Below are 18975 nucleotides of genomic sequence, written 5' to 3' on the forward strand. Positions count from 1 at the left end.
GCAAGGTGATATAAATATAAAGAAAATAAAGGTTACTTTTTCTTGTATATCTGACTGGCAAAGCATATATTTTAACTTGCCATAACCACTCCAAGTCACTTACTTTAAGGAACGGTACTTTGGGTAATAAGTCAGCTAATAAAGAGACCAGAAAACCCACTGTTCTTGCTGTGAAGGGATTAAAAAAGGAAACTCTAATTGAAGGGCCTGCATTCATTTTCTCTTATGACTGAAACCAGTCTCCCTGGAGTCTGGGGAGTGATAAATATCAATATCCATCAGACTAAAGCCCTGAGTATCAGACCCAGGTGGATCCAGGGGATGATGGGCCTCCCTATGGAAAGCAGTGGTTATGCCAAGGAAAGATAGCAGAGTTTTGAATGGAGAGTGTCGAGGAAGAAGGATGTGAAGCTAGAAGAGAGACACAACTTTATCATCTTTAGAAGGTGGAGCAGAAATCATCCATAAAACCTCATCCCTGTGAAGTCCTAAGTATTTAGATTCCCTAATATGTGGGATTCAAGAGAAACTTCAAGTTAACTAAGACTCTGACCTTGGTTCTCTCAGGCTTGTAACTCCTTTATAAAATTGCCTTTATCCTAAAAATATCATATACTCCTAGAAAATTGGATGTGATGGTTTTGTGAAGGATGAACAAATAGGATGGCCAAGAGGTTCCATGGATCCAATGGAAAAAGTGTTAATATATTGGGGCAAATATACCTCAGAATCCGAGAGTGGAAATAGAAATATTAGAGCCCAGTGGCAAATCCCTGGGTTTGAAAAATACTCCAGAAGGACACGTAGAGGACAGATTTTACAGTCACATCATCTAGCAGCCCTCACAGGTTACTGAAGGGGACTAGTGAACAGCAAGTTGCATGGCTATGTGTCATTAGATGACTAGTATGGGTTTATGTTATGAGTGGGATTATAGATGATTTTGCTTTCCTTCCTTTATTTTCTAGAGTTTCGGTTCAGTTCAGTTCAGTTCAGTTGCTCAGTCATGTCCAACTCTTTGCGACCCCATGAATCACAGCACGCCAGGCCTCCCTGTCCATCACCAACTCCTGAAGTTCACTCAGACTCACGTCCATCGAGTCACTGATGCCATCCAGCCATCTCATCCTCTGTCATCCCCTTCTCCTCCTGCCCTCAATCCCTCCCAGCATCAGAGTCTTTTCCAATGAGTCAACTCTTTGCATCAGGTGGCCTAAGTACTGGAGTTTCAGCTTTAGCATCATTCCTTCCAAAGAAATCCCAGGGCTGATCTCCTTCAGAATGGACTGGTTGGATCTCCTTGCAGTCCAAGGGACTCTTAAGAGTCTTCTCCAACACCACAGTTCAAAAGCATTAATTCTTTGGCGCTCAGCTTTCTTCACAGTCCAACTCTCACATCCATACTTGACCACTGGAAAAACCATAGCCTTGACTAGACGGACCTTTGTTGGCAAAGTAATGTCTCTGTTTTTCAATATGCTATCTAGGTTGGTCATAACTTTTCTTTCAAGGAGTAAGCGTCTTTTAATTTCATGGCTGCAGTCACCATCTGCAGTGATTTTACATACACATAAATACTGTTTCTCCAACATATAGAATGTACCAGTTATTCTTCAACAGTGAGGAAAAAAAGCAAAAATCAATCCTTGTCAGTATTTTAAATAAATACAATATAAAATTAGGTTATAAATAGAAAAATAGCCACTTTGAATATTTTCAAGCTCAGCAAGCAGATATCTCTCCTCTCTCTTACTCTTTCCTGTGTATTTCCCCAGTATCCTTTCACATTATGACTAATTCTTCGTTTCACTCATAGGTTACCTGAATTGCTTAAAGTTCATTGAGAAAAAAAGATCAGCATTCATAAACAATCTATTATATCCTTAAGCCTTTAGTAAATTAACTCGAACAAAATTATAGAAATGAATCATGATCCTTAGATTAAAACCTCAAACTAATTTTCACATTCTACTATACCCACTACACTACCACCACCATAACATACTCACACACATGCAATAATGTTAAAATTAATATAAATTTTTAAAACTTATTTGCAGTTCAAGTATATTTGTTAAAATAATTATTGGTTTTATATGAATGTTCCATGAAGTAAAAGGGTAATTGTCTCTTACAGGAAAATGAAAAATATTCCACTTATTCCATTAGGTGGCAGCAAAACACTGCCAAATCCTTTGCCTTGAACTGTCTTGACAGGTTATACTACACAGAGAAATAAAAATGTTCAGTTGTTACCTCTCAGTGGAAGGGGCTCCATAAACATCAAGATTCATAGTGTATTGAATTTAAAGGCTTGATTGTTAAATTATTTCAAATTAAAAAAGATTCAAACTTCCTTTGTTTTTAAATCCAATCCAAAGAATTTGCTAATTATATATACCAATAATAATCTACGAGTTTTCCATTTTTATGAAGTTGACTCCAGTAGGTAGAAATAAACATGAAATCAATAAATACCAGTAATGTAAAATATACTAAGCTTTAGTCTTCATCTCCTTTATCACCAGTCCTGTGTCATCTGAGTGAAATTATCCTCTTTCTAAAAAGTTACCTCTTAACTAGAAGCTCAAGTTTGAAAATCATTATAACACACATTGTCAAAATTGCTTGTCTAAGATTTCCTGAATAAAACAAAGATATCCACTTCCTTCACCCCCAAATTCACCTGTTTTGTAGGGCCCACGTCCATCCCTGAAGTTCCGGTATGGAATGCTGTTCTTGCCCCTGCCTCCATTCATATCTTGGGGTAGAGCAGAAAAAGGTCCAGAAAGGGACAGAAATATACCAAGTACAGGACTACAAGTATGTATAGAGTTAAAGGCTTAACTCCTTACAGGTTTACCAAACTTCTTTCCAAAGTTTTTACTATTATACATGAGTGAGAAATATGTGAGGGTTCAGGTCATTCTACATTCTCATCAACACTTAGTATTAATACTGGCAGTAATTTTCATTGTACCAATTCTAATGTATAAAGTGATATCTTCCTGAGGTTTCTGTTTTTAAGGATCCCCTTAATTCTCCACATAACTTTGTTAAGAACTTCTACATAAGTGAGCTGGGGCATGGTGGTTGTACCACTTATGTATAACAGATATACAGATGTATCTTTATCTCCCTAGCCCTCGGGGTCTCCAGGGCCAGGATAGCCAGATTACCCAGGCTGCTTTCTTCCAGATCAAAGGTCTCATCTACTTACCTCAAAGTGCCATACAAACTGCATTTTCAGTGTATGTCATATGAAACAGACTGGCAGACTTTTGAAAACATATACTTAAGCTTCTACTTAAGTAGAACACAGGTCAACAAAGGTCCATCTAGTCAAGGCTGTGGTTTTTCCTGTGGTCATGTATGGATGTGAGAGTTGGACTGTGAAGAAGGCTGAGCGCCGAAGAATTGATGCTTTTGAACTGTGGTGTTGGAGAAGACTCTTGAGAGTCCCTTGGACTGCAAGGAGATCCAACCAGTCCATTCTGAAGGAGATCAGCCCTGGGATTTCTTTGGAAGGACTGATGCTGAAGCTGAAACTCCAGTACTTAGGCCACCTGATGCAAAGAGTTGACTCATTGGAAAAGACTCTGATGCTGGTAGGGATTGGGGGCAGGAGGAGAAGGGGATGACAGAGGATGAGATGGCTGGATGGCATCACCGACTCGATGGACGTGAGTCTCAGTGAACTCCGGGAGTTGGTGATGGACAGGGAGGCCTGGCGTGCTGCGATTCATGGGGTCACAAAGAGTCAGACACGACTGAGCGACTGAACTGAACTGAACTGAACTGAAGCTTCTACTTCTCCTCCTGTTATGTCAGTTTCAATCAGAATCTTTTGGCACCTGATTAGTAACCAGAATTCCTTCATTTGTATTATTCTCCTCTCTTTATTCTGGGAACAAGGGAGGGGTTGAAGACCCTGGTGGAGCAAGCAGTTTCAGGGAAGATTCAGTAGTGGACTTAGAAAACACTGGGACGACCCAGAGGGATGGTATGGGGAGGGAGGAGGGAGGAGGGTTCAGGACGGGGAACACATGTATACCTGTGGTGGATTCATTTTGATATTTGGCAAAACTAATACAATTATGTAAAGTTTAAAAATAAAATAAAATTAAAAAAAAAAAGAAAACACTTCTGAAATGGGTCTACTACATCCTGAGACCCTGTCATTAAGCATAGGACCTACTCATGTTGTAAAATATGAAATCTGGCAAAAGTTATGTAAGTTTCCACCTGAATAAATCAGCTCTACATCACAGTTTACAAGAAGGTCCATAAAATAATCAAGTTCGAAAAACTTGTTCCTTCCATTTCTATTTTGCAAATGTATGCTATGAAGCACACATTTAGGAAGGATGTGCCCTGTAGCTTCTAAAGCTTATTCAACCTACCCTTCAAAACATCTCCACCATGTGTTATCACTGACCAGTTATAGAATCATGGTGTCATGGAAAGGGATCGACTGTATGCTCATTGTATTTGGGGGGAAGCTTTTCTGGAAGCATTTCACTCTAAGCTGTCTTCTTATCTTTGATGTTTTTAAACTCACTTCAGTAACTCTGGATCAACAATCACCTCATTAACATCCTACCTTATACTCCCTGTGCCATTGCTGGAGACCATGTTTGGTGTAAAAATGATTAGAATAGGTGATGCATTTGTTCCAGGAGATAAGTTTTATTATCATGAAATATCAGGCAAGACTAGGTTAGATGTTCCTGTGAAATTGTCTGATGAGATGTAGCTTCTGGAGGCAAGAAAATTAGCCTCAAGCCAGTCTCAAGTGTTTCCTGGATTTATTTATTTTCTTAATAATTTATTGAAATAAAATTCATGTAACATAAACTTAACCATTAAAGTGATAATTTGGTGACATATCTAACACATTCACAGTGTTATGCAATCACCTCTTTAGTCTAAGACAGTTCCATCACTCCAGAGTAAAACCCTATATCCATTAAACCATTTCTTCCCATTTTTGCCCCTCCCTAGCCCCTGGACATCTGAATTCTCTATGGATTTATCCATTCTGGATATTTCATGTAAATAGAATCATACAATATTTGACTTTTCATATCTGACTTCTTTCCCTTAGAATAATGTTTTCAAGGTTCACCATATACATCCACTGTGGTATGTATAAGTACTTCCGTCTTTTTCATGGCCAAAATACATATATACATACATATATATATATTATATATATACACATATTCTTAAAAATGACGGGACACTTTTCTTTTTTGGCTGTACTGCGTGGCAACGTGGGATCTTAGCTTCCCAAAGAGGGACTGAACTTGCACCCCTACAATGGAAGTGCGAAATCTTAAGTCACTGGACCAGCAGGGACGTTCTTGAAATATATATTTTTTAATCATAATTTGTTTATCCACTTATCTGTTGATGAATCTTCGGACTGTTTCCACCTTTTGACTAGTACAAATAGTGCTGCTATGAGCATATGTATCCAAGAACTTATTTTAGTACCTAAATTCCATTTTTTTTTTTTTAGGTGTATACCTAGGAGTTCAATTGCTGGGTCATAAGGTAAGTCTATGTTTAACTTTTTGAGAATTTCCAAACTGGTTTCCATAACAGCAGAACCATTTTGCATTCCTGCCAGCAATGTAAGAAAGTTCCAGTTCTTCCTTGCCAACACTTAGTTTCCATTTATTATTATTATGATAGCCCCAGGAGATATGAAGTAGTACCTCATTGCGGTTTTGGTTTATATTCTCCTGATGACTAATGATGCTGAGCATTTTTCATGTGCTTTTCGGCCATTTGTATATCTTCTTTGGAGAATCTATTTATGTCCATTGCTTATTTTTTAATTCAGTTGTTTGTCTTTTTATTCTGGAGTTGCAACAGTTCTTTATATATTCTGGATACTAGTCCCTTGTCAAATATGTTATTTGCAAATATTTTCTCTCATTCTGTGGATTATATTTTCACTTCTTTGAATAATATCCTTTGACACACACAAGTTTTTAATTGAGATAATTCCAATTAACCTATTTTTTTCTTCTCTTACTCTTTCTTTTGGTGTCATACCTAAGAATCCATTGATAAGTCCAAAGTCAAAAAAATTCACCCCTATATTTTCCTCTCATAGTTTTATGATTTTTAATTCTTATATTTAGGTCACTGATCCATGTTGAATTTGTATTTATAGGTAGGAATCCAACTTCATTTTATGAATGTGGATATGCAGTTGTCTGCATCATATATTAAAAAGATGAGTCTTCACCACTGAATGGCCTTGGCACATTGCTGAAAATCTATTGGTCATAGATGTATGGGTTTAATTTTTAAACACTCAATTCTACTCCGTCTGTCTATACTTCCACTGCTGCTGCTAAGTCGCTTCAGTCGTGTCCGACTCTGTGCGACCCCATAGACGGCAGCCCACCAGGCTCCCCCGTCCCTGGGATTCTCCAGGCAAGAACACTGGAGTGGGTTGCCATTTCCTTCTCCAATGCATGAAAGTGAGAAGTGAAAGGGAAGTCGCTCAGTCGTGTCTGACTATCTTCGACCCCATGGACTACAGCCTACCAGGCTCCTCCATCCATGGGATTTTCCAGGCAAGAGTACTGGAGTGGGGTGCCATTGCCTTCTCCGTCTATACTTCTAGGCTTATGCTAATACCACACTGTTTTGATTACTATAGCTCTGTTGAAGTTTTAAAATTGGGAAATGTGAGTTGTTCAACTTTACTCTCTTTTTTGAGATTGCTTTGGCTATTCAGGGCCCCTTATGATTCCAAATGAATATGAAGTAATATATTTCAATGTGTTGAGATTTAAGTCTTTGTTCTTTTGTCTTGTGTTCAGCTAGTATTTTGATAGCAATTTCCATGTTCACCAGGAGCTAAAACACACACACACACACACACACAAAACCCTCCCAGTTTTTAGAGATTGACTCCGTGATGAGTCACTCCCTCAAACTTAGCTAGGCTGTTTACAACTCTGAATTAGACTTCACTTCCTGCTTGCACTGAGACTAGAGGTCAGCCAGAGGTAAAAGCTTAGAGCATTCTATGGTCTTTTCTGAGCATCTGACCTTCCTTGGACAAATATTTGGGTTTCTAAATTCCCAAATATATGTGGATGCTTTTCCAAGCTCTGGTTTCTCAAAAAAAAAAAAAAAAAAAATTCTTCCCAGCTTTTCTTCCCAGCCTTTGGACAGTCTGTTGCATCTCAGCCAAAATTTTTAGCCCCAGGTGGCTGTGGGTTGTTTGTCACCTTACAATGTTTCAGAGTAATGCTGGCCAGTTTTCTACCCTGAGTGAGCTCCAAGTTAGGCAAATCAGAGACCTTGCTAGTGTCTCAGGCAGCTCCCAGAGAGCTTAGACTAAACAAACATAATATTTTGTCAATTAGATCTGCTCTGCTCCCTATGGACCAGGGAGTCAGACTCTTACACTGGGTAGGTGGGCTGCCATCTTCAAGAACACCACAAAGCTGGGGAGGGGTTTGAGCAAGAGGAAGGAAAAATGCCACAAAGCTTTCCTATCATTGTTAAGTTGCCTTCTGTTTTTGATTCAGCATCCACCTGGCTGCTGTAAACCTTTAAGTGTTTTCCAGAATTCTAACAAAGTTGATTCTGCCAGTTTCTGCTTCTTTTCAGTGTTTCTGTAGAGAGATAGGAGCTTGGAGCTACAGCTCTGCCATTTTGCTGATATCCCCCAAATTTCTTTTTCAGATCAGATCAGATCAGTCGCTCAGTCATGTCCGACTCTTTGCGACCCCATGAACTGCAGCACGCCAGGCCTCCCTGTCCAACACCAACTCCCAGAGTTCACTCAGACTCACGTCCATCGAGTCAGTGATGCCAACCAGCCATCTCATCCTCTGGCGTCCCCTTCTCCTCCTGCCCCCAATCCCTCCCAGCATGAGAGTCTTTTCCAATGAGTCAACTCTTCGCATGAGGTGGCCAAAGTCCTGGAGTTTCAGCTTCAGCATCATTCCTTCCAAAGAAATCCCAGGGCTGATCTCCTTTAGAATGGACTGGTTGGATCTCCTTGCAGTCCAAGGGACTCTCAAGAGTCTTCTCCAACACCACAGTTCAAAAGCATCAATTCTTCGGCGCTCAGCTTTCTTCACAGTCCAACTCTCACATCCATACATGACCACTTTTTAAGGCCATGCAAATCTACTCAGAGTGTATTTAGAAGCTCTTGTGATGGTCTACATCAACAGAATAACTGAAACTGGTTAGGAGGCTACTCATAAATTCACTTTCCCAGGAAATAACCTGTATGCCAATATACAAAAAAAATTTTTGAACAAATTTGGTTTACAGTAATGACTAGAATTTTATTTTGATGCCTTCGGGTATTTTATAAGTATTTTTCATTTTAAAATATCATGAATAAAAATAGCTCAGTTAAAACCTATTATATGCCTAGTCAGTACACCTATTAGAAAAATGCCACACACTACTATTAAATGTAAAACTGCTACAATACAAGGATAATTTGTAGTTTGAAAGATAATCCATTATCTGTGGTCAAAATTCCATCTTTATATTTCACTTATGTATTTATTGATGTTCAAGCTGGTTTTAGAAAAGGCAGAGGAACCAGAGATCAAATTGCCAACATCCGCTGGATCATTGAAAAAGCAAGAGAGTTCCAGAAAAACATCTATTTCTGCTTTATTGACTATGCCAAAGCCTTTGACTGTGTGGATCACAATAAAATGTGGAAAATTCTGAAAGAGATGGGAATACCAGACCACCTGATCTGCCTCTTGAGAAATTTGTATGCAGGTCAGGAAGCAACAGTTAGAACTGGACATGGAACAGACTGGTTCCAAATAGGAAAGGGAGTACGTCAAGGCTGTATATTGTCATCCTGTTTATTTAACTTATATGCAGAGTACATCATGAGAAACGCTGGACTGGAAGAAACACAAGCTGGAATCAAGATTGCCGGGAGAAATATCAATAACCTCAGATATGCAGATGACACCACCCTTATGGCAGAAAGTGAAAAGGAACTAAAAAGCCTCTTGATGAAAGTGAAAGAGGAGAGTGAAAAAGTTGGCTTAAAGCTCAACATTCAGAAAACGAAGATCATGGTATCCAGTCCCATCGCTTCATGGGAAATAGATGGGGAAACAGTGGAAACAGTGTCAGACTTTATTTTTCTGGGCTCCAAAATCACTACAGATGGTGACTGCAGCCATGAAATTAAAAGACGCTTACTCCTTGGAAGGAAAGTTATGACCAACCTAGATAGCATATTCAAAAGCAGAGACATTACTTTGCCAACAAAGGTTCGTCTAGTCAAGGCTATGGTTTTTCCTGTGGTCATGTATGGATGTGAGAGTTGGACTGTGAGGAAAGCTGAGCGCCGAAGAATTGATGCTTTTGAACTGTGGTGTTGGAGAAGACTCTTGAGAGTCCCTTGGACTGCAAGGAGATCCAACCAGTCCATTCTAAAGGAGATCAGCCCTGGGATTTCTTTGAAAGGAATGATGCTAAAGCTGAAACTCCAGTACTTTGGCCACCTCATGCGAAGAGTTGACTCATTGGAAAAGACTCTGATGCTGGGAGGGATTGGGGGCAGGAGGAGAAGGGGATGACAGAGGATGAGATGGCTGGATGGCATCACCGACTCGATGGACATGGGTCTGGGTGAACTCCGGGAGCTGGTCATGGACAGGGAGGCCTGGCGTGTGTGGTTCATGGGGTGGCAAAGAGTCGGACATGACTCAGTGACTGATCTGATCTGATCTGAATGTATTTATAAGTAAAGTACTATTGTTGTTGTTTAGTTGCTAGTTCAGTTCAGTCGTTCAGTCATGTCCGACTCTTTGCGACCCCATGAATTGCAGCACGCCAGGCCTCCCTGTCCATCACCAACTCCCTGAGTTCACTGAGACTCACGTCCATCGAGTCACTGATGCCATCCAGCCATCTCATCCTCTGGCGTCCCCTTCTCCTCCTGCCCCCAATCCCTCCCAGCATCAGAGTCTTTTCCAATGAGTCAACTCTTCGCATGAGGTGGCCAAAGTACTGGAGTTTCAGCTTTAGCATCATTCCTTCCAAAGAACACCCAGGGCTGATCTCCTTCAGAATGGACTGCTTGGATCTCCTTGCAGTCCAAGGGACTCTCAAGAGTCTTCTCCAACACCACAGTTCAAAAGCATCAATTCTTTGGCGCTCAGCTTTCTTCACAGTCCAACTCTCACATCCATACATGACCACTGGAAAAACCATAGCCTTGACTAGACGAACCTTTGTTGGCAAAGTAATGTCTCTGCTTTTGAATATGAGTAAGCGTCTTTTAATTTCATGGCTGCAATCGCCATCTGCAGTGATTTTGGAGCCCAAAAAATAAAGTCTGACACTGTTTCCACTGTTTCCCCATCTATTTGCCATGAAGAGATGGGACCAGATGCCATGATCTTTGTTTTCTGAATGTTGAGCTTTAAGCCAACTTTTTCACTCTCCTCTTTCACTTTTATCAAGAGGCTTTTGAGTTCCTCTTCACTTCCTGCCATAAGGGTGGTGTCATCTGCATATCTGAGGTTACTGATATTTCTCCTGGCAATCTTGATTCCAGCTTGTGCTTCTTTCAGCCCAGTGTTTCTCATGGTGCACTCTGCATAGAAGTTAAATAAGCAGGGTGACAATATACAGCCTTGATGTAGTCCTTTTCCTATTTGGAACCAGATTGTTGTTCCATGTCCAGTTCTAACTGTTGCTTCCCAACCTGCGTATAGGTTTCTCAAGAGGCAGGTCAGGTGGTCTGGTATTCCCATCTCTTTCAGAATTTCCCACAGTTTATTGTGATCCACACAGTCAAAGGTTTTGGCATAGTCAACAAAGCAGAAGTAGATGTTTTTCTGGAACTCTCTTGCTTTTTCGATGATCCAGCAGATGTTGGCAATTTGACCTCTGGTTCCTCTGCCTTTTCTAAAACCAGCTTGCACATCTGGAAGTTCACCGTTCATGTATTGCTGAAGCCTGGCTTGGAGAATTTTGAGCATTACTTTACTAGCGTGTGAGATGAAGACATGTCCAAATCTTTAACCACGCCATGGACTGTAGCCCATCAGGCTCCTCTGTCCATGGAATACTGGATACTGAATGGGTTGCCATTTCTGCCTCCAGAGGTTCTTCCCGACCCAGGGATCAAACTCACATCTCGCTCATATAAAGACATATTGCCTACATATTTTTAAAATTTTATTTTAAAAATAACAAAAAAGTATATTTTGGAGGTCCTATTAAATATTTAACCTCATTTGAGTCTCACAGGAAGCCTGTGAGGGAAAGATTCCTAGGGCAATTATATGAGGCATCAGGAGTGTGACTTATGGATATCACAAATATCATTCCTATCTTGTATCTGAGAGAGACAAACTGTGAGAAACAGAAGAATATGACTTATAAAAGACTACCTTAATTGGAACTTGAAAAATGGGACTAGCCACTTGGGAGGGGAATAAAAACCGAGAAAGTATCAAAATATTTTCGGGAACTTCTTGGCCAAGAAGATTCCCTTCTCTTTACTGGACTCTTAATTAATTAGTTTTTTATTTTATTTTATTTTATTTTTTGGTAGGATAGTGTGAAGAAAGTTCTAGAGCTCTAAGAGAGAAATATCAGTTAAAAGGGTTTGCTTATTTGTTTTCAACAAAATCTTACTTATTTTCTATTTTGATCGTAAGGGTCTATTTTGTTTCAATTATAGGAAATTAAAAGCACCCCACCTCCCACCTCCCCACCCCACCTCACTCACTACTGGTTTTAAGAAAGGCAGACAAAAAGGAGAGATTCATCTTTTATGCTATAGAGAAGCAAGCATAAACTTTTTTTTTACCACGCAAAATAAGATTTAAAGATTTGATAAAATATCCCTTAATTTTGTTTTATCTATTAATCAAACTTAAATAAGTTATTTTTTGTGATTTGAATTGCCCAGGTGTTACAGAACTATATTAAAATAATAAAAAAAAAAAAACTATTGAATTTTTTCCCTGGGATTAACTAAATCCTACAGCAATGTGTGTAGGTATGAGTCATTTTTTTTCTTATATTCTGTTTTGAACTCTGTGTGATCTTTCTCCATACTTGTTTCTTTCTTCTTCTAATTTTAAATGTTTTCTTTTACGTCTTTGGTAATTTTCTTCCTGCCATATCTCTTCTTTGTTATAGGACTTCCATCATATACTGGGCCTGTTGGGTTTACCCTTTATATCTCACTTTTTCCTCTCTCATTTTTTACACAAATACCTTTCCAAAGAGTTTACTCCATGTCTCTTCAATAGCTAGTGATTATGCTGTTTCCCCTGCACATTTCAAAAGGCCCTGGGAAACTCCACTGTCAGCCACCCTGTGGACACTGGCTGGCACTTCCCAGTGCCATCTGGGATCCTGGAGCAGGGTCCCAACAGGCTGACACTCTTTCCAGTTTGGATCCTGAAAAACCATTCCCCTTACCCTTCATAAGAATTCACAGTACATCAGCCAAATATGAATGGCTGCTTCACTGGCAATCAGAGCAAGCTCAGAAAGAAATTACAAATTTAAATTCTAATAGCTTCCCTTAAATGTCACAAAGAAAGGATTTCCTACGGGTGCCCTGACTCCAACTTCTGACCAAGGTCACCTACCTTCAAGTTTGTAACCATGCAGGGAAAATGCAAAAGTAGACATACTTTAAAAGACAAACTGCTATTGTGCTAGGATGACAGGAATATGGAGGATTGTACTTATTTTTTCCCCATCTTCCGGCATTTGGGTAAAGTATGCATATTAATTTTAAAATAAATAACAAATTCAAAGTAAATCTTATCAGTATGAAAAGCATATCAGTATTCATTGCTTGATAGTCAAATATTCATGACTTTGTATGTGCTCCTTGTTTTTTATGCATCAAATTCGGTGTCCTTTTACCATATTCCCTATTTTAAAGAGAAGATATCATTGCAAAGTACACCAAGCATGTAGAATATTGATGCTTTATGGTATTCCTCAGCTCCCGTAACTTTCCAGTTCTTGATGTAAGACTCATATGAGGCCCAAGAGCACCTCTTGTCCTTGGACCCTATGGTATTCCTGTACTCTCTATCATTTCTTCATGTTTAGAACAAATTAACCTACATGATTTCAGTTAATTAGAATGGAAAGTTCCCTTAGAAAGACACAGGGCAAAAATCTCCAGTGATGAAAAGCCACCACCTAGCTAATATGAAGGCTTTAAAAAATGTAATAGAGATATCTGCCACGTCTTAAACGGACAGTTTAGAAAGGCATTGCCAAAAGCCATTGCAACTGTGTCCTTGATTTGAGTTATAGGAGGAGAAATCAATTAGCAATAATTTTAGTTAGGAAGACAGCTAACTTTGGAAGTCTATTATTAAGAAGTTCACACTTCTTTTTTTCCCCCTATAAATAGCTCTTGGTTTACTTCTTTAAAGTAAAGCACATACCTTAAGGCTCAGAGTGGCAAGCAGTACTCTTCAAGTATAAAAGTTAATCAAAACAATTCATTTCTCAAATGCTGATATTTACTTTTTTTTTAAATACAGTTGACCCTTGAACAAAACAGGTATGAACTATGTGAGTCCATTTATACGAAATTTTTTTTTTGTTCAGTATTAACTACTTCAGAACTACACCATCAGCACTTGGTTGAATCCACAGATGCAGAACTGGGGATGAAGAGAAGCCTTGTATATGATGTGTACGTGTGCTCAGTCGCTCAGTGGGCTACCAGGGCTTTCCAAGTGGCACGAATGATAAAGAATCCATCTGCCAATGCAGGAGACACAAGAAGCATGAGTTCAATCCCTGGGTCAGGAAGACTCTCTGGAGGAAGAAATGGCAACCCACTCCAGTATTCTTGCTGGGGAAAATCCCACGGACAGAGGAGCCTGGCAGGCTACAGGCCATGGGGTCACAAAAGAGCCGGACGCAACTGTGCTACTGAACACCCACACGCCACAAAGGTAACATATATGGAAGACTGACTATAAATTATATGGTGGGAATAGGGACTCCTTGAGGGTTGGTGCCCCTAACCCCCATGTTGTGCAAAGGTCAACTGTAGATACTATTACCGACTTTTTACAAATGGGGAGATTGAAGCTCAGAGAGCTAACTATTTTGCTTGAGATTTCAAACCCAGTAAGTGCGAAAACTACCCATAAAATCCTGATTCTAAGTCTATTGGGCTTCCCATCTTTCCAGAGCCACTATTTTTTACAATAAGACTATTAAAAAAAAGACTACTTTTTACAAAAATACAGTAAGACTATACAGGACATTGATCTCAATGGAAACCAGCCTTATGAATAATACAATCAGCTAAAGAATGTGTTGAGAAACTGTGAGCAAAATCCCCTTCTCCAAAGTATTTCACTCACTACCTAACAGATTTCCTCATCCTGGCACCCAGGTCAGGAGGAATTTACCCGAGATGAGAGCAGTAAGACCTCTGCCCTTACCAGTTAGTAATGGATATCAAAATAATATTGGTAGCCTTTTCATTGTACAGTACTTATTCCTAGAACTCTCTATCTCCTTCTCCCAAATCCATATTTGGTGTGGGTAGGGACTAGCACATATGTATAATGACAATCCAGGGGATTCTCAGTTCAGTTCAGTCGCTCAGTCGTGTCCAACTCTTTGCGACCCCATGATCTGCAGCACACCATACCTCCCTGTCCAACACCAATTCACGGAGCCCACCCAAACTCATGTCCATTGAGTTGGTGATGCCATCTAACGATCTCATCCTCTGTCGTTCCCTTCTCCTCCTGCCCTCAATCTTTCCCAGCATCAGGGTCTTTTCAAATGATTCAGCTCTTTGCATCAGGTGGCCAAAGGATTGAAGTTTCAGCTTCAACATCAGTCCTTCCAATGAACACCCAGGACTGATCTCCTTTAGGATGGACTGATTGGATCTCCTTGCAGTCCAAGGGACTCTCAGGAGTCTTCTCCAACACCACAGTTCAAAAGCATCAATTCTTCAGCACTCAGCTTTCTTTATAGTCCAACTCTCACATCCATACATGACCACAGGAAAAACCATAGCCTTGACTAGACCGACCTTTTTTGGCAGAGTAATGTCTCTGCTTTTGAATATGCTATCTAGGTTGGTCATAACTTTCCTTCCAAGGAGTAGGTGTCTTTTAATTTCATGGCTGCAATTATCATCTGCAGTGATTTTGGAGCCCCCAAAAATAAAGTCTCTCACTGTTTTTGCTGTTTCCCCATCTATTTGCCATGAAGAGATGGGACCAGATGCTTAGTTTTCTGAATGTTGAGTTTTAAGCCAACTTTTTCACTCTCCTCTTTCACTTTCATCAAGAGGCTCTTTAGTTCTTCTTCACTTTCTGCCATAAGGGTGGTGTCATTTGCATATCTGAGCTTATTGATATCTCTCCCGCCAATCTTGATTCCAGCTTGTGCTTCCTCCAGCCTAGCATTTCTCATGATGTACTCTGCATAGAAGTTAAATAAGCAGGGTGACAATATACAGCCTTGACGTACTACTTTTCCTATTTGGAACCAGTCTGTTGTTCCATGTCCAGTTCTAACTGTTGCTTCCTGACCTACATACAGGTTTCTCAGGAGGCAGGTCAGGTGATCTGGTATTCCCATCTCTTTCACAGTTTTCCACAGTTTATTGTGATCCACACAGTCAAAGGCTTTGGCATAGTCAATAAAGCAGAAATAGATGTTTTTCTGGAACTCTCTTGCTTTTTTGATGATCCAGCAGACATTGGCAATTTGATCTCTGGTTCCTCTGCCTTTTCTAAAACCAGGGGATTCTAAAATACTCTAATTTAATAACTGTCTTATCGGGATTTGTTGATAGACGGCAGTGAGTAAACTAGTTTTCTTTTGTTGAGGTGGTTGTTGTTTAGTCACTGAGTCGTCAGACTCTTTTGTGATTCCATGGACTGCAGCCTTCCAGGTTCCTCTGTCCATGGGATTTTCCCAGGCAAGAACACTGGAGTGGGTTGCCATGCCCTCCCTCCATGGGCTTTTTGCAACCCAGAAATTGAACCGGCATCTCTGATGTCTCCTACTTTGGCAGGCAGGTTCTTTACCACTAGCACCACCTGGGAAGCTCCACACTGTTCTTCCATCTGTGTCCAAATTTCCTCTTTTTATAAGGACATAAGTCATATTGGATTGCTGCTATGTCACTTCAGTTGTGTCTGACTCTGTGTGACCCCATAGACAGCAGCCCACCAGGCTCCCCCGTCTCTGGGATTCTCCAGGCAAGAACACTGGAGTGGGTTGCCATTTCCTTCTCCAGTGCATGAAAGTGAAAAGTGAAAGTGAAGTCACTCAGTCATGTCCAACCCTCAGCGACCCCATTGACTGCAGCCTACCAGGCTCCTCCATCCATGGGATTTTCCAGGCAAGAGTACTGGAGTGGGGTGCCATTGCCTTCTCTGCATATTGGATTAGGGTCACCCTAATAACCTCATTTTAGCTTAATTATCTCTTTGAAGACTCTGTCTCCAAATACAATCACATTCTGAAGTATTGGAGGTTAGGACTTCACTTTGGGGTAGCAGGGAACAAAATTCAGCCCATAATACAAATTCTTACTGGGTACAATATATAGCTTGCTAGTAATTTCTTTAAGGAATCCTTCATCTTGATTCTGTCCATCTCAGGCTGGGTTAGGTTTCTTTCCTCGGAACTCCCAAAGCAGGATATACATTCCTCTATCACACGAAAGGGTCTGTTTTTTTTTCACTCCACTCTAAGATATGTTTTTATTTTCTTCATTCCAGCACTTAACCCTGTTCTTGGAAGATGGCAAGTGTGCAAGACTCTTTGTATTTATTTGCTTTATTGAAGTATTAAGCCTTCTTGCTCGGCTGTATTATGACAGCATTTCTTGAAATAGGAAATATAGGATTAGCAAGTTTGCCCAAGGAGCTTTCTTTTGTATGCTGAGTTTAAGCTCTATCTATGGGAAATTCTTAAAGAGTTGGGAATACCAGACCACCTTACCCATCTCCCAAGAAACCTGTATGCACGTCAAGAAGCAACAATTAGAACCAGACATGGAACAACTGACTGGTTCAAAGCTGGGAAAGGAGTAGGACAAACCTTAGATATGCAGATGATACCACTCTAATGGCAGAAAGTGACAAGGAACTAAAGAGCCTCTTGATGAGGGTGAAAGAGGAGAGTGAAAAGGCTGCCCTAAAACTAAACATTAAAAACACTAAGATCATGGCCTCTGGTTCCATAACTTCATGGCAAATAGAAGGGGAAAAAGTGGACTGTGACAGATTTTATTTTCTTGGACTCCAAAATCACTGTGGATGGTGACTGCAGCCACAAAATTAAAAGACACTTACTTGCTCCTTGGAAGCAAAGTTGGACAAATGTAGACAGCATATTAAAAACCAGAGAAATCACTTTGCCATAAAGTTCTGTATAGACAAAGCTATGGTTTCTCCAACAGTCATGTATGGACATGAAAGCTGTCCCATAAAGAAGGCTGAGTGCCAAAGAATTGATGCTTTTGAAATGTGGTGCTAGAGGACTCTTGAGGATTCCTTTGACTGCAAGAAGATCAAACCTGTTAATCTCAAAGGAAATCAACGCTAAATATTCATTGGAAGGACTGATGTTGAAGCGGAAGCTCGAATACTTTGGCCACCTGATGCGAACAACCAACTCATCGGAAAAGACTTGATGAGAGAAAGATTGAAGGCAAGAGGAGAAGGGGGCAGCAGAGAATGCGATGGTTAGATAGCATCTCCAACTCAATGAATTCGAGCGAACTTTGGGAGATAGTGAAGGACAGGGAAGCCTGGAGTGCTGCAGTCCATGGGGTCGCACAGAGTTGAACGTGACTTAGCGACTGAACAGCAACAACAAAGCAGGGAGTAGGAAGTGTGAGCACAAGCTCAACATTTGCTGAATGGGGTGTGATCATTTAGTGAGAATAGAAAAATGAGAAGAGAGGCATGAAAAAAGCCTTTAAATAATGACAAAATTTTAAAGAGTGGGAAGAACAAAAATTAAATGGAAAGGTCAGAGACGTAAATGAGACTTAAAGAAGGTGATTTCAAATTGCATTTACTCTAATTTCCAAACTAGAATCTGGGGTTTTTTGGTGAGCTGTTTTCCCTTTATGTTGCCACCAGGGGTCTCCAGTAACCCCTGCAATATCTGTTAGGGGAGCCCTCAACAAGTATCCTTTTAATTCAGTTTAGTTCAGTCGATCAGTCGTGTCTGACTTTTTGCAGCCCCATGGACTGCAGCATGCCAGGCCTCCCTGTCCATCACCAGCTCCCAGAGCCTACTCAAATTCAGGTCCAAGGAGTTGGTGATGCCATCCAACCATCTCATCCTCTGTCATTCCCTTCTCCTCCTGCCTTCAATCTTTCCCAGCATCAGAGTCTTTTCAAATTAGTCAGTTCTTCACATCAGGTGGCCAAAGTATTGGAGTTTCAGCTTCAACATCAGTCCTTCCAATGAATATTCAGGACTGATTTCCTTTAGAATGGACTGGTTGTGTCTCCTTGCAGTCCAAGGGACTCTCCAGGGTCTTCTCCAACACTGCAGTTCAAAAGCATCAATTTTTTGGCATTCAGATCAACTCTCACATCCATGCATGACTACTGGAAAAACCATAGCTTTGACTAGATGGACCTTTGTTGGCAAAGTGATGTCTCTGATTTTTAATATGCTATCTAGTTTGGTCATAACTTTTCTTCCAAGAAGCAAGTGTCTTTTAATTTCATGGCTGCAGTCACCATCTGCAGTGATTTTGGAGCTCCAAAAAATAGTCTCTCACTGTTTCCATTATTTCCCTGTCTGTTTTCCCTGAAGTGATGGGACCCGATGCCATGATCTTTGTTTTTGAATGCTGAGTTTTAAGCCAACTTTTTCACTCTCCTCTCTCACCTTCATCAAGAGGCTCTTTAGTTATTCTTCACTTTCTGCCATAAGGGTCCT

The sequence above is a fragment of the Bos indicus x Bos taurus genome, chromosome 4, assembly GCF_003369695.1.
Source record: "Bos indicus x Bos taurus breed Angus x Brahman F1 hybrid chromosome 4, Bos_hybrid_MaternalHap_v2.0, whole genome shotgun sequence".
In the NCBI taxonomy this organism is placed as follows: Eukaryota; Metazoa; Chordata; class Mammalia; order Artiodactyla; family Bovidae; genus Bos; species Bos indicus x Bos taurus.